At 45.2% G+C, this 17,478-nt stretch overlaps 1 protein-coding gene and 1 pseudogene across 1 annotated transcript in view; both read right to left on the bottom strand.

The window, feature by feature from the left end:
- Positions 1–9,802, bottom strand: part of LOC138761533 (zinc finger protein 229-like) — a 78,786-nt gene extending 68,984 nt beyond the window's left edge. Inside the window, exon 1 of the mRNA XM_069933824.1 lies at positions 9,344–9,802. The gene's annotated coding sequence lies outside the window, so the exon portion shown is untranslated. The remainder of the gene's footprint in view (positions 1–9,343) is intronic.
- Positions 1–17,478, bottom strand: part of LOC138761560 (zinc finger protein 721-like) — a 69,631-nt pseudogene that overhangs the window by 12,658 nt on the left and 39,495 nt on the right.

The raw sequence follows: 17,478 nt of genomic DNA on the forward strand, positions 1-17,478 counted from the left end.
AAACTGCAGTGACTGCTTGCCAAACTGTTATTTGGCCACGTTGACCATGAGGCTGTAGTCCGCCAGCTGGGCAAACAGGGTGCGGAGATGGGGCTTTTGTTCTTTGCAGTTGCGGCTGGTGATGAGAATATAATCTAGGTAAACACAAAGTCCAAATTCCTACCCACTGTGTCCACGAGGCACTGAAAGGTCTGGTCCACGTTCTTTAACCCGAAGGGATCCGGAGGAATTCAAAAAGGCCGAAAGGGGTGATGATTGCTGTCTTTCCCATGTCGTCAAGGTGCACTGGAATCTAGTGATAGCTTGGCTCCAGGTCAACTTTGGAAAAGACCTGCATGCTGTGGAGGTTGGCAGAGAAGTCTTGGATGTGAGAGACTGGGTACCTGTCAGGGGTTGTTGTGTCTATTAGAGGGTCTCCAGCTCCCAGATGATTTGGGGACCATGTAGAGGGGTGATGCCCAGGCACTGTACAAGTGCCGGACGATCCCCAACTCTTGCAGCCTTGAAAATTCCTCCTTCGCCCGTTGCAGCTTTTCAGGTGGCAGCCGACTGGGTGATGTGATGAAACACCCAGTGCTGGGGCAAGGCGGCATTGAAGCATGGCTCCAAGATGGCGGGGAACTCATGGAGTATACTCAAATACTCAGTCCTGGCGGCGGCGATCTCAGGTTTGCAGGCATCTGCAGTGTCCAAGCGCACTGAGAGGAACATACGTGCGTTGACCAGCCTCTTGCCCTTCAGGAAATCGGCCCCCAACAATGCAGTGCCTACCGAGGCCAACACGAACCTCCAGTGGAATTTTTCTTTGCCAATTTGGATCTGTGCTCTGCAGGTATCATAGGTCTTGGATGGTGTAACCATTGGCCGTCCACAGTGTTGGACCGCGAGATTGGGTGCGAGTCACTAGAGCTTAGCTCAGTCCGTGTCCACCAGGAAACGCCAGCCAGTGGATTTATCGGAGACATGAAGGAGGCTGTTCATGTGGCCAGCCGTCGCAGCCATCAATGGCGGCTGGCCTGGTCATTTCCCTGGAAGCTGCAAGGTTGCCGACACTTACGGGCTTGTGCTCCCCAGCACTGGTGATAAAAGCACCAGGTGGAATGGCTCTCCTCTGGCTTGTGCTTATGGGTGGCTTGCAATCGGCTGTTTCCTGGTCAGGAAATCTGGTTGAGGGCTGCCTCATTCTCTCTCTTCTTGCGCCAGAGGGCATCCGCCCAGACCGTGACTTTACAGATCTCCTTTAACTTTTGATAAAGATCTATTGCTTTTTTTTCTGAAATAACTGAAATACGACAATCATAGAAATTATTAGCAGAGATTTCTGAAATTTGGTTGACATTCATGTTCAACAACTCCTGATCATATATTCATTTTTCCTCGTAATAGTCCATTAATTGTCCATCCCAGCAATGTTCTCATAGCATAAGGCCTGTCATTTTGACTCATTACTTCTAGAAGTTTGAAGGCTTTTGGTATATGTAATCCAATTAGCATCTCAACATTAGCATCAATCTTAGGTAAGCAAACATCTTTTAGATGAGCCCACTGGTTGATATCCTCCTGACATGGAATATTCTCATTATTTACAGGCATAGTCTTCTGAGTATATACACACTTGGAAGATCTCAAAATTCATTGCTATTCAATCGAGTAATCTATAAACCTGAAACTATATTAGTTTCAATGTTTCTTTCATCATTCATTGTCTTCAATAAGATCTGATCTTTTTCAATGAAGATTAACCTTATTCATTCATTCAATAATACAAAATGATGCAATACCTCCTGTATCAAGAAATGCGTAAGTCTTCAGTATGAAGCTCCCCATTTTAGTTTCAACCTGCACAGGAACTATTGATAGGACTCTGTCACCGGCCCCAGTAAAACTGTTTGTCTGAACCGAAGCTGAAGCATCCTCTCTGACTGTCTTGTTAATCTTAGATTCAGATTGTTTGACTTCCTTCTCAACCTTACTTTGTTGAGTATGCCGTAACTTGGGATGCTTTCAACTGCATATATCATATGTCCTTTACACAAGCAGCCAAAACAGATTCCATTCTTCTTTAATAAAGTTAATTTCTCATCATGCGATTTTTTTCTCTAATCATGAACTTCTTTCTAAAGCATGCTTACCTTTGCAATACAAACAGCTTTCCTCAACAGTCCGATCTTCCTTCTCCTTGGTTTCCTTGTTCTTTCCTGTGCTTGTATCTATCTGATGCTTATCTTTGTGAGGTTTTTCAGTTGGTTGTTTTTCCAGACTCTTTTGTGTAGTCTTCCAAAGGCGCTATTTGTCTCGGCGAGTCTGTTGTCTATCGCGTTGTCGATCCTTGCATCTGATGAAATGGTGCAGCCGAGATAGGTAAACTGGTTGACCGTTTTGAGTTTTGTATGCCCGATGGAGGCTGGTAGTCATGGTGGGGAGCTGGCTGATGGAGGACCTGTTTTCTTCAGGCTGACTTCCAGGCCAAACATTTTGGCAGTTTCCGCAAAACAGGACGTCAAGCGCTGAAGAGCTGGCTCTGAATGGGCAGCTAAAGCGGCATCGTCTGCAAAGAATAGTTCACGGACAGGTTGCTCTTGTGTCTTGGTGTGAGCTTGCAGGCGCCTCAGCTTGTAGAGACTGCCATCCGTGCAGTACTGGATGTAAACAGCGTCTTCATTGTTGAGCCAAGAATATCTATCTGACACAATAACAAAGGTTTCTGTTGAGACAATGACTTCTTTACATTTTTAGGAACTAGTGAAGTATCCTTAATATTTCCAAATACTGGTATGGTGTAAACATATACATGCTATTTCAAGAATTGTACAAAATCCTCAAAAGTGGTGCCCCTTCCGGGAAGCATCTTAAACTCTGGAACTTTCATTCTTCATAAATCCTTCAGCTTATAAGTCAACTTGTTTATAATAATTGACAAATTAGCAAGCAAATTGAACTCTTGCAAATGTCCACTACTTCCCAATGCGTTACAATATACTCTCAGAAAGTGTGTATGCCTGTTCTTTCTTTCTTTGGCTTGGCTTCGCGGACAAAGATTTATGGAGGGGTATTGTCCACGTCAGCTGCAGGTTTGTTTGTGGCTGACAAGTCTGATGCGGGACAGGCAGACATGATTGCAGTGGTTGCAAGGGAAAATTGGTTGGTTGGGGTTGGGTGTTGGGTTTTTCCTCCTTTGTCTTTTGTCAGTGAGGTGGGCTCTGCAGTCTTCTTCAAAGGAGGTTGCTGCCCGCCGAACTGTGATCAATGTGGCAGGCACCAAGAGATTTCTTGAGGAAGTCCTTGTACCTCTTCTTTGGTGCACCTCTGTCTCGGTGGCCAGTGGAGAGCTCGCCATATAACACGATCTTGGGAAGGTGATGGTCCTCCATTCTGGAGACGTGACCTACCCAGCGCAGTTGGATCTTCAGCAGCGTGGATTCGATGCTGTCGGCCTCTGCCATCTCGAGTACTTTGATGTTGGTGATGAAGTCGCTCCAATGAATGTTGAGGATGGAGTGGAGATAACGCTGGTGAAACTTCAATCTGAGGCGCCTGCAAGCTCACACCAAGACACAAGAGCAACTTGTCCATGAACTACTCTTTGCAGACGATGCCGCTTTAGTTGCCCATTCAGAGCCAGCTCTTCAGCGCTTGACGTCCTATTTTGCGGAAACTGCCAAAATGTTTGGCCTGGATGTCAGCCTGAAGAAAACTGAGGTCCTCCATCAGCCAGCTCCCCCACATCTCCATCGGGCACACAAAACTCAAAACGGTCAACCAGTTTACCTATCTCGGCTGCACCATTTCATCGGATGCAAGGATTGACAACGAGATAGACAACAGGCTCGCCAAGGCAAATAGCGCCTTTGGAAGACTACACAAAAGAGTCTGGAAAAACAACCAACTGATAAACCTCACAAAGATTAGCGTATACAGAGCCGTTGTCATTCCCACACTCCTATGCCTGTAAAGCAGTGATTATCAAAATTTTTCTTTCCACTCACAAACCATCTTAAGCAATCCCTTACTAATACTTAAATTGGGATGTGAATGGAAAGAAAAAAGTTGAGAACCACTGTTGTAAAGGCTTTGTGTCCTCTGATTTTATTGCCCACCAAGAAAGAATCTTGTCTATGTGGGCCCTGGCGATTTTATGTTTATTGCCATAATGATGTTGCAATAATTATTTTGCCCTTTTAAAACCTTGTTCTGGATTTATATATTGGCAGCTTTTGACTAACTCCTTTGGCTGTCCTCCAGTAAACTGTTCCACATAATAAAGACAATCTTTAGCCTTTTGAGTATTACTTTCAGTGTGATGTTCAAAAGGTTACAATAACATATTCTGGGCTTCCTGCCAATTCTGCTACTAGAGCTGTGGCTTATCTTTTTCAAGGATGCAAGTGTCTGGCCAGTCCTTAGGCTCAATTACAAACTGTGCATTTCATAGAAAGGTTTCCATAGATTTTTGGAATTTTCTATCATTACAGTGTTGAGGTCTCTTGGCTTTAAATCAAGTTGTTAATTCTTTTAGAAAAATTTTACCAGCCAGCCCAGCATGTACAAAGGGGAAGTGACCCAAGAGATTGAATCCAGTTTAGATTTTAAAAAATACAGCAGGCCAACTGGGATTATACAAACACACAAAGAGCTGGAACTCCAAAGAAATTCCCATTGGGAAAACAATCTGGTCCCCAATCGTTGATGCCACCTGCAAACTGGAGGGGCAACACCTTGTATTCCATCTCCGGAGTCTCCAAACAATGGCATGAACATTGATTTCCAATTTCCGTTAACACAAGAAATACGAGCAGGATTAGGCCATCTGGCCCATCAAGCCTGCTGTGCCAACCAATGTGATCATTGCTGACCTGATAATAGGCTCATCTCCACCTTCCTGCCTTTTCCCCACATATCTCAATTCCCTTACTATGCAGAAATCTATCTAACCTTGTCTTAAATATATTTACTGGGGTCACCTCCACTGCTTCAATGGGCAGTGAATTCAACAGGTTCTCCACCCCCTGGGAAAAGCAGTTCCTCCTCATCTCTGTCCTAAATCTACTAACCTGAATCTTGAGGCAATGTCCCCTAGTTCTGGACTCCCCACCAATGGAAACAACTTGCGGATCTCATTCTTATCACTGTCTTTCATAATTTTATGTTTCTGTGAGATCCCCTCTCATTCTTCTACATTCCAGCAAATACAAGCAAACAATTCACTCTCTCCTCATTGGCCAACCTCTTCACCCCTGGAATCAATGCGGTGAAACTCCTCTGCACTGCCTCAAAGCCAGGATATCCTTCCTGAAGGAAGGAGACCAGAACTGGACTCAGTACTCCAGATGCTGTCTCACCATTACCCTGTAGAGTTGCAACAGAACCTCCCTGTTTGTAAATTCAATCCCTCAAGCAATGAAAGCCAACAACCCATTTGCCTTCAGGATATCCTGCTGCACCTGCAAATCAGCCTTTTGCGATTCATGCACAAGCTCTCCTAAGCCCTTCTACACGTCAGCATATTGCAATCACTTACCATTTACCAGTAAATAATACTGATCTTCCGTTCTTCCTTCCAAAGAGGAGAACCTCATATTTGGTAACATTGTCTGCTGGAGATAATGTCTGCCGGACCCTTGCCCCCTCATTTTACTCTCTCTGCAGACGCTCCGTATCCTCTCCTTGATTTGCTTCTCCACTCAATTTAGTGTCTTCAGCAAACTTAGTGTCGCTTCTTCCAGATAGTTCATGTGAACAGTTGTGGACCCAGAACAGACTGCACCCCGCTCACCACCGATTGCCAACTAGAGAAACATACCTGCACTTCACCTCTCTGCTTTCTATAGGTTAAACAATCCTCAATCCATGCTGATACATTTCCCTCCAGATACCTCGATATTTCTTCAGCATTTTCCACAACTACAGATGTTGAATGAACTGGCCTAGAATTCCCTGCGTTTTGCCTACATCCTTTTCTGAACAGTGGCGTTACATTCGCCATCTTCTAATCCACTGGGACCTATGCAGAATCCTGAGAATTTTGGAATATTATCACCAAAGCCTCGACTGAAACTTCTGCCATTTCTTTCAGTACCCTTCACTGTTCCTAATCTCTACACAGACTTAACATTTTGCTCCTCAGATCTTACATCATCTCTCACTACGGCCCTGATCTCATCCTTAACTAAGAGTGCTGCTCAACTTCCCTTACCTGCAAGTCCTTCCTTATTACCTGATATCCTAAGATATTTAATTCCCAATCCTCTTAACTCCTTCCCTCATTCCTGACTCCTATCCTGCAGAGCCCCACCCCCACTCCCCTCCATGCCTTCTCCAGGCAGAAGGAAACCCTCTGCCATCTCCCCTATCCTTTTCTTTTCTCCCCTCCCACCTGTATTTACCTGGGACCTCTTACCATTTAGGCTGTGGCCCTGCCCCTCCTGCAGCTCCAGCTCTCTGTGTATTTGTACAATCCTGGTTGGCCCGCAGCACCTGATCATCGGATTTTTTCATCTGAACTTCCTCGGATCTCCCGGGTCACTTTCCCTTTGTTCTTGCTTGGCTGGTTGGTATGGATGGACCTTGTCTGACCTGTACCTTGGTGGATATTGAATAAAAAAGGCTGGGATTGGAAGATTTTGGCCTCATTCTGGTCTTTTGAAGCACCTTCTGTGTGACATTATCTCCAGGCCTAACAGCATGTTGCTGCTTGAATGTCTTTTAAAATGCCTCGACCTCTGCCTGTGCCACTGTAATGTGACAGTTTTGTTGAAGGTGGACCTGAGGTTGCTCCAAAACCAATACAGCTGCATAAACAAACTTTCAATGGTTTTGTAAAGGGACATTGTGTGTACGTTTATCTATTTTTAGCCAGTTTGGCAGGGAGTGGCACAGTTTTTCTTTTTAAATTATGTTAATAAAAAGCATCCAAACAAAAAAGGTATAATTCAACATAATATGTACAGTTACACAAACTAAATAGGACATTCTGTTTAACACTAACATACATAAATTGTAAATCATATCCATAATTCATATTCTAAATAGTTTATACCTTTGTAGGAAAAAACTCCAATAACACAAAAAGAAAGAATAGTAGAGGAGAAAAGCTCAAACCCCTGACCGAACCAGATACGATATACAACTGGTGTTAAAAAAGGTAAATAATAAAGAATGTGGGAAAGATACAAGTCAGACAATTTAATTACATTGTAGTTAAATTATAAAGTAAGATAGTGAGACATAAATTACCCCCATAACTTCTGGAATCCAATATCTGAATTATGAACTGCAGAGCTTGTAACAGATTTTGACAAAAGGGGCGTTATTAATAGGAGTATCAGTATAAATGTTAACAGAATAAAATGCACTTAAATGCACGCAGGGGTGAGTGCAAAAAGTTCCACTTTTTTAGCAGAAAAGTGTGAAGAATCAGAAACAACAGCACAGACAAAGCATCGCTGACCAGTGTCACCAATAAAAGCGCTGCCATCCACATAGAGGGTTAAATCGGTCACACAGAGGGAAGCAGATGGAGGAAGGTTCTCTCTCCCCCTCTGTGAAGGAACAGGGAAACTGAAGCAGAACCAAGAGATACAGAAGCTGCCATTGCAAGGAAAGCAGCTAAGATACAGTAGGGAAAATCACGAGGACATCATGGAGATCGGGCAATTCAATTATCATCAGTCTGTTCCATATCCTTTCCCTCAAACACCAGTAAGCCAGCCATGGGGTTGGGATCCCACAGTGATTTTTCCTGCTAGCATGGGCCGGTCTTTTTTTTTCATGCACTTATTTCTGAGCCCAGTGAGTCAGCGCTGCGCTTATTAATCTTAACTCGGTGTCTTTCTAATTTCATAAATTAGATCAGCCATGATTGTATTGAATGGCGGAGCAGGCTCGATGGGCCATTTTTGGCCTACTTCTGTTCCTACTTCCTATGTTCCTGTACCCTCGTCACACATTTTCTCTGGATGATCTGGGCTGCCATGTCAAAATCTCCAGACCCTCTTCAATAACTGCACCACACCAAACGTCATCAACTCGCTGGCCAGTCATCCCCCCTCTGAACAGACCGTCCTCAGTCCAATTCCCCACCCCCCAATAGGCTGAATCCCCTGACTCATTGTCTAATTCCCCACCCCCCCCAATAGACGGAATCCCCTGACTCGCTGTCCAATTTCTTACCACCCAATAGACGGAATCCCCTGTCTTTGCTGTCCAATTCCACACCCCCCCAATAGACTGAATCCCTTAACTCGCTGTCCAATTCACCACTCCCCCATAGACTAAATCCCCTGACTCGCTGTCCAATTCCCCACCCTCCCAATAGACCGAATCCCCTGACTTGCTGTCCAATTCCTCACCCCAACAGACTGAATCTCCTGACTCGCTGTCCAATTCCCCACCCCCAATAGACTGAACCCCTGACTCATTGTCCAATTCCCCACCCCCCCAATAGACTGAGTCCCCTGACTCACTGCCCAATCTCCCATCCCCCAACAGACTGAGGATTCTGACTCACTGTCCAATTCCCCATAACCAATAGAGTGAGTCCCCTGACTTGCTGGCCAATTCTCCACTCCTCAATCAACCAGACTCGCTGCTCAATCCTTCCCACTGATAATAGATGGAGTCAAGCAGCTTACTGCCCAAATCCCAAATAAAACGAGTTCAGTTCAATTGAGTGAGTATTCAAACATGCTGCCCAATTAAAGCATACTAACCTCATGTCACAACATGAAAACAGCTAATGTACCTACTATAAAGGTGCAAATTGTGGCTTTAAAAAAAATCACAGAATTTATAGTTTCTTATCTCTAGTTTCGGGAACATTCAATGGGACTGCTCCCTTTAAGTTCAAACAGGTATTTCGGAACATTTTCTCAGAAATCCACCAATAACGAGCTCCTTATCAGCTCTCAAGCTGCAGAACAATAAAGGGTTGTAGCCCACAAATGCAGCCTCCCCTTTTCCCTTCCAGATCCCATTTTAAACTAACCTTCGAAAATCTCCTTTGTCCATGTGGACAACTCCCAGCAGTGATTCTTGCCCTCATTCTTAGTGAGATCTTGTCCTCACCCACACACTTCACACAGTGAACATGATGCAGCAAAGAAGGGAGAGTAGAGGGGCCGAGTTCCCTGCAAACCCCTGTCCTGAACCCCGGGCCATTTCTCGGTGTTGGGAACGGGGACTGAAACCCATGAAGCTGCTCCATTGGGGACCATGAGGCTCAGACACCACAAACCCCGCCAGAACCACACAGATGATCAGCTATAACTAATACCAGCTACTCCCATCGCTGATGCAGACCAATGGGTGAAATAGAGACACGTCGTCACAAAATAAACCAACTTACAAGCAAGACGTTCCTCACACGCACAGCGATGAAGGTTCCCAACATGGCGGCCCAGACACATGATCATAACTGGCGAACCAGATGAATCCCGCCTCCACTGTACATACCGCGGGAGGCCAACAGGTGGTGCTCGGAATCACCGATAAGAACCCGCGTCCATGACGTCCCCTTATCCTCGCCCAGTCCATGATGCCCCCGTGTCCGTCTAGAACGTTCCTTTGTCCCCGCCCCGTCCGTATCGTCTCCATGTCCCTGCCGCATCCAGGACGTCACCGGGGACCTGCCCTCCCCCACCCAACTGGGCTCCCCACGAGTCTGTGCTTTTCAGCATCAGGATTTCTTGTCATGGACAAGTCGTGAAATTCGGGGTTTTAACCATCTTACGACATTACTATTAAAAATTAAATAAGATTGTGGCGCCGCGCATGATTGAACCGGTCCCGCTTGTCACGCGCAAAAATGGTGCATTTTCTTCCGGTGCAGATGAGAGCGCATACGCGCTTACGTCGCGTGACGTACTTTCCGGTATGCGACGGGCAGTCGCAGACAGCCAAAAAGGTTGCAACGCGAACTTTGAAGTAAACTAGTTGTGGTAAAGGAGCTGAAATCTTGCTGTCTCAGTTCTGGCCAACCAAACAGCCTTCTCCACGTCTGGGACAGGATCTCTGGCCACAGATTCCTTATCGACATGGACACGGAGATGAGTATCATCGGCCAATACATGCACGAGACCTCACGGCCCTTCTGTGCGTGCGCCCAACAAAGCCGCCAATAACATTTTTGGCAAGATGCATCCCTGTTCGTTTCGGTGAGACCACTTGCAATTGGTCATTCACAATGGCATCCGTGGACAAGCCTCTTCTTGGCGCAGATTTCTTACTTGCACACTGTCTACTGGCCCACTTCCAGACGTGGTCAACTCCCAGCAGTGATTCTTGCCCTTATTCTTAGTGAGGTCCTGTCCTCACCCAAACACTTCACACGTTCCTTTGGCACGTCCAATGAGCCATCCACCCAGCTCACCTCTGTGTAGACTTCCCACAGCCAATATTGCCATCTACTTCCTGACTATCCCTCCATCCTGCACCCCAATTCTCCGTTGCCATGCTGAAGCATGGTGTCCAGCATCACATAGCGACCACAGGCTTGCCAGTGCACTCTCGAGCCCGACACCTGGGCCCTTTCAAGCTCAACCTCGCCAAGGAAGAGTTTAAGCATATCGAGGAACTCGGTATCATCCACCATTCAGACAGTCCATGGGCCTCTTCCCTCCGTTTGGTGCCCAAGACCAATGGCAGCTGGAGACCCTGCAGAAAATATAGACGCCACAATGACGTGACAACGGCCAACTGCTACCTGATCCCTGTCATCAGGCACTTTGTAGCAAACCTCCATGGTGCACGTTTCATCTCTAAGGTCAACCTGATCCAAGGATAGTACCAGATCCCTGTTTACCCAGACAATGTCCAAAAGACAACTCAGACCTTCCAATGCCTCAGGGACATGTTCGGCAGGGACCACAAACCGCTGACATTTGCATTCTCAAAATCCTCTAACCCATGGTCCGCTTGCCAGCAGTGGCTCTTATCTTACATCTCGGAATTCACTACCTCCATACGGCACCTCTTAGGCAAAGAGAACGTTGTCGCCAACGCAAACTCCAGGACAGCTGTTCATGCCCTGTCGCATGGCATCAGACACCAAAAATTAGGTCAAGCCCAGTAGAACGATCACGAGACCCATAGTTTTAGGATGATGTTCACGAGACCCATAGTTTCAGGACAACGATCACGAGCACCTAGATTGAGGATGGCAATCACAAGACCCATAGATTCAGGATGACGATCCCAAGACCCATAGCTTCAGGATGACGATCCCGAGACCCATAGTTTCAGGATGGCGATCACAAGACACATAGTTTCAGGATGGTGATTATAACACCTATAGTTTCAGGGCGGTGAACCCACCACAAATAGCTTAACGACCACGATCACGATATCCATTATTTCAGTACGGTGAACACGAGACCCATAGCTTCAGGAAAGCGATCACAAGACCCATAGTTTCAAGATGACTACTCCGAGCTCCATAATTTCAGGATGATGACTTCAAGCCCCATAGTTTCAGGACGACGATACCGCGACCTATCGCTTCAGGACGACGATCATGACATCCATAGTTTCAGGACTGTGATCCCAAGACCCATAGTTAAAGGAGGACAAACACGAGACCAATAGTACCATGATGGCGATTCCAAGACCCATATTTCCAGGACAATGATCGTGAGACCCATAGTTTCAGGACGGCATTCCCGTGACCCGTAGCTTTAGGAAAGCGATCACAAGACCCATAGTTTCACGAAAGCAATCAGAAGGCACACAGTTTCAGGATGATGACTCCAAGTCCCATAGTTTCAAGACGATCCCTAGACCCATAGTTTCAGGATGGCGATCAAGAGACACATAGTTTCAGGAAAATGAACCTGAGACCCATTGTAATGGAGGATTAAAACCATGTGCTCAGATGCTTGTTTGCTTATGTGAAACTGACGACACTGGGGCCACACTCAGGTCACCTTACTTTCAAAATTAGCAGATGTAATTAAACTCAGCCATGGGGATTTATCTGAAGATACACTTTGAAATTGAATTCCACTGTGAGGCCCAGGGAAAGCAGTTGTCAAATACGACACTCTGAAATTGACGAATTGGTCACAACCTGTCTTGCTCAAGAAGTTTTAATGAGTCTTTGTATCTACGAGATAAACCAGGAAATCATAGCATCCTGGTTCCATAATAATCAATCTTCTAAATTGTAGAATAGTATGCTCAGCTTTGATTTTGACTGACAAATGTTAGAAGGAGTAGGCGCATGACCAATTGTTCTTTCCTAAATGTAGGATAGCATGGCATTGCAAAGCCTTAGAAGTTTCAATAAGTCTTTGTATCTACAAGATAAACCAGGATATCATAGCATCCTGGTTCCATAATAATCAATCTTCTAAATTGTAGAATAGTATGCTCAGCTTTGATTTTGACTGACAAATGTTAGAGGGAGTGGGTGCATGATTAATTGTTTTTGGGGTATATAAGCCTGTGGTCCTGCTGCTGAAGTTTAGACTCTCTGAGGGATGGGAACATCCCTTGTCAAGAAGGAAGAACAGCCAGAGTCCGAGCAACGTCCCGGTCGGGGGAGGTGAAGAAGCTGCTACAGGCACCCCAGCAACCTACTACAAGTGTGCTGCCATTGCCTTGCTTCGGCAGTTGGGACTAGTCCAGGCGTGGTTATTATAGTTTGAAACTTGCTTTGAATTTGTAATAAACATTTGTGTAGACTGAACTGCTCTCGGTGTGTGTCTCTGTTTTCTTTCGGTAGCTCAAACACTGACCAATCTAAAACGAACAAAGTGAGAGGTACAAGTTTATCCAAGACACCCATCATTTCAGGATGATGATCACGAGCCCATAGTTTCAGACCCATAGCTTCAAGATGACGATATCGAGACCCATAGTTTCAGGATGGAGGTCATGTGAACCATTGTTTCAAGACATTAATCCTGAGAACCACAGTTTCAAAAACCAAATCCTGAGACCCATAGTTTCAGGACAGCGCTCACTAGACCCATTGTTTCAGGAAAACGATTCTGAGACCCATTGTTTCAAGATGGTGATCCCGAGACCCATAGTTTCAAGATGGTGATCCTGAGACCCATAGTTTCAGGACGTTGATCATGAGACTCATAGTTTCAGGAAAATGATTCCGAGACCCATTGTTTCAGGATGATGATCCCGAAACCCATTGTTTCAGGTTGACGATCCCGAGACCCATTGTTTCAAGATGGCAATCCCGAGACCCATAGTTTCAGGACGATGATCCCAAGACCCATAGTTTCAGGAAAATGATTCCGAGACCCATTGTTTCAGGATGACGATCGTGAGATCCATTGTTTCAGGACGATGATCGTGAGATCCATTGTTTCAGGACGATGATCGTGAGATCCATTGTTTCAGGACGACGATCGTGAGATCCATTGTTTCAGGACGACGATCTTGAGATCCATTGTTTCAGGACGACGATCTTGAGATCCATTGTTTCAGGACGACGATCCCGAGACCCATTGTTTCAAGATGGTGATCCCGAGACCCATAGTTACAGAACGTCAATCACGAGACCATTAATTTCAGGACAGCGATCCCAAGACCCATAGTTTCAGGATTACGAACACAAGATGACATTCCTGAGACCCATAGTTTCAGGTCAACAATTCCGAGATCCATAGTTATTGGATGACAATCCTGAGACCCATAGTTTCAGGACGGTGACCATGACATCCATAGTCCAAGGACAATGATCCCAAGACCCATGGTTTCAGGATGAAACTGCCACCCATAGTTTCAGGACGGCGAACCACCACAAATAGCTTCATGACTGTGATCACTATACCCGTTATTTCAGTACGATGAACACGAGACCCATAGTTTCAAGAAAGCGATCACAAGACACAGTTTCAGGATGACAACTCCGAGCCCCATAGCTTCAAGACGTTGATCACGAGACCCATAGTTTCAGAAAAACAATCCCGAGACTCATAATTTCAGGACGGCAATCACGAGATCCCCTCCCGAGGAACACCAACAGGTGAGAGATCCAATAGAAGTGTCGAGGCCTGTGCCCCAAAGCTGGAGGAATCAGGACAGAAGAGCTCGGACAGGCAGGAAAAACATGAGAAAAAGAGAAGGGATGGATGTTAGGAAACAAACCTGAAAAAGGATTGGGTTGTAGACCAACTAATGTCTCCGGGAAGATTTCAGGGAACTCGGCAGTCCAGGACCATGGTTGAATAAGAGCTCAGTTAAGAGTTCAGGGAACTAGTCCGGTCAGGGACCATTAGTGTGTTTGTGTATGCTCGGGGAGATCAGGTTTTGGGAACCTGAGGTACAATGGGGAATTGTGTGGATACAACTATCTGGAGGTTGAAAATATAATTCGAAAAGGTTCTGAGACATTAAATAAAAGACTAGGGAGAGAAGGCTGGCCATTGGGGGTATTTGGGATGATGAATTCATTAAAGAGCTTATTGGAAAGTGGCGCCTGCTGGAACAAGAAAGAGATAGGTTTGCAGGTTGTCAAACTAACACTGTAAAACTGGCAGAAGGGGGGTGGGGGGCAGTAAACCTATGGGTGTCCTCTAGAAAGAATGTGCACATAGAAAGGAGCAGGACAGGAAAAATCAGGAAAGGAAAAAGCAAAGGGTAGGCAGGAGAAGCCTCCTGCACAGGAGGATAAGCAAAGACTATGTAGTCAAATTGAAGTCCTAAGGCTGATGGAGGAGGGAGAGACGAGTGACCCCAGTACTCCTCGGGGACCCCCTAAGGACCACCACTAGCATATCATCTGCCTATATTTAGACCCCTAGCCAGCAATACCCAAAGTATTTTTGGATACTATTAGTGCTCGAACCCAGAGCCATGATAAATCATCCAGCCACGGTAACAAAGACGTTAAGATTTAAAGTCTGTGGAAAATTCTAGAAGTTTTTGTTAAAACACATTTATCTGCATTTGCACAGTTTAAAATTAAGTTGTTCTCAGTGAGGACAGAGAGAACTCAGCATAAAAACATAAGATACCAGCCAGGCAAATTGGCAGGGAGCCCAGAAGAAGAGATAACACAGCCAGTTTGTGCAGAATACTACAGAGGAGAAAACAAAGACAGCCAGGAGTCTTAAAGGGGCCACACAAGATACCAATTTGTTTGCAGTTTAAAGTTGAGCACATACCCATGTTAAAGATGTGATTTCTTAACTTAATGAGGCAGAGTTATCAGGATTGGGACCCCAAAGATTTAATTCAACATGAGTCCTCCTCAACAAGCCTTATACCTTCCATCCAGGAGATTAGACTCCACCAGAGGGACACCTCTGATAGATAAATTGAGCGATGGAAATGTTCTGCTTGTTATTATGTTGATGTACTTGAGTTTTGGGTAACCCCAGCAGGCAGGGTGTTACTATTGTGGGAAAGTGGAACACTTCAAACAGGAATGTCCTGAATTAAAGAAGGAAAGGGATGCTATCCCTCTGATGACTTTTGGGGAGGATTAAAGGTATCAGGGGTTTCTTCCAGCTGGGACCCAACAAAGAGGATACCATTTTTCTGGTGGACACAGAGGCCACTAGATCATCATTAAACATTATACCAGAGGGAGTTAGATTCATTAGTCCACAATTAAAGGTATCAAGAGTAGGGGAGAGTCATGAAGACCCCTCTGATCAAGACAGGGAGGCAACTGAAGATCTGATTCTGGTTCCTTAAGCTGGGGTGAATCTGATGGGATGAGATCTGCAAATTAGACTAGGAGTCCGTACTGCTCCAGTGGAAGGATGTATGAGATTGTACCCATTGAGGGAAGAGAATATCCAGGACATTGGGGACTGTGTCTGGGCCGGAGAAGGAAACAGGGGAGGACTGCAAATAACCCCACTCAAAATAACCCTAAAGGAGGGGTTCCAACCAGTATGGGTGAAATAGTATCCTATTTTGGTAGAAGGACAAAGAGACCTTCAGCCGGTTATTGAAAATTTGCTGTGAGATGGAATGCTAGAAAGTTGCATGTCCCCTTATAATACCCCTGTCCTCCCTGTACGGAAAATGAATGGGACATTCTGCTTGGTCCAGGATCTATGAGAATTAAATAAGATTGTTCAGACATGACATCCAGTAGACCCAAACCTCTATAACATATGGAATCAAATTTCCCCGGAACATGAGTGGTTTAGTGTTGTAGATTTGAAAGATGCTTTTTGGAGTTGCCCCTTGGATGAGAATAGTCAGGACTTGTTTGCATTCGAGTGGGAGGACCCACACTCGGGAAGAAAACAGCAGTATTGATGAACAGTCCTCCCCCAGGGTTTACATAATCTCCCAATCTATTTGGACAAGTTTTGGAGCAAGTATTAGAAGAACACCCAAGCACTACAGGAACACAGTTAATGCAGTATGCAGTTGACCTGTTGATTTCAGGAACAAAGGAAAATGAAGCTCGTGAATCCACCATTGAGTTGCTAAACTTCTTGGGAGAGAAAGGGCTAAGAGTTTCTAAGAACAAACTGCAATTCGTGGAACAAAAAGTAAGGTATTTGAGACACTTGATTAGTCAAGGGAAAAAGAGAATCGGACCTGAACAAATTGCTGGCATCACCGGTCTGCCTATACCTAAAAATCAGAAGGAGATAAAGAAGTTCCTCATTAATTGGGTATTGCCGACTGTGGATAAATAGATAGATATGCACAGAAAGTCTGATTCTTATATGAAAAACTGGTAAGTGAAAAAGAAATTGTGGAGTGGAACCTAGAGGAACAGCAGGAATTTAATCGCTTTAAGAAAGACTTGATTAATGCTCCAGTCCTGGCTTTGCCTGATATTAATCAGCCTTTCCACTTGTTTGTAAATGTGGAAAAAGGGATAGCTTTGGGAGTGCTAGCTCACAAAAGAGGAGACCAAAGGCAACCTGTGGCACTCCTCACAAAAATGTTGAACCCAGTATCACGAGGGTGGCCAGAATGCATTCAAGCAGTAGCACCACGGCAGTATTAGTGGAAGAAAGCTGAAAATTTACCTTTGGAGGGAGTCTGGTTGTATTCACTCCCCACACTGTCAGAACCATTTTAACTCAGAAGTATCACAGATGGTTGACAGACTCGAGCATTTTAAAGTATGAGGCAATCTTAATGGAAAAAGATGACTTAACTATTTGTACAGATAAAAGTCTGAACCCTTCACAGTTCCTGTATTTGTCAGGGAACCAGAGAACTTAGGGCATAACTGTAGCGAGGTGGTCGAGCTTCAAATGAAAAGTCGAGATGACTTAGAAGAGGAGCCCCTCTTGGAAGAACAGCGGTGGTTCATAGATGGATCGTCGAGCTGTATAGATGGAAAGAGATACAGTGGATATGCTTGATGGAGTTTCTGGAACCAAGGTGGAAACTGGGCATCTGCCCGGCAGCTGGTCCACTCAGTCCTGTGAGTTGTATGCCCTAATGAGAGCCCTGGAACTGTTGGAAGGGCAGGAAGGTACCATATATACAGATTCAAAATATGTTTTTGGAGTGGTACACACATTTGGGAAAATTTGG

This window comes from Narcine bancroftii, chromosome 4 (assembly GCF_036971445.1).
Source record: "Narcine bancroftii isolate sNarBan1 chromosome 4, sNarBan1.hap1, whole genome shotgun sequence".
NCBI lineage: Eukaryota > Metazoa > Chordata > Chondrichthyes > Torpediniformes > Narcinidae > Narcine > Narcine bancroftii.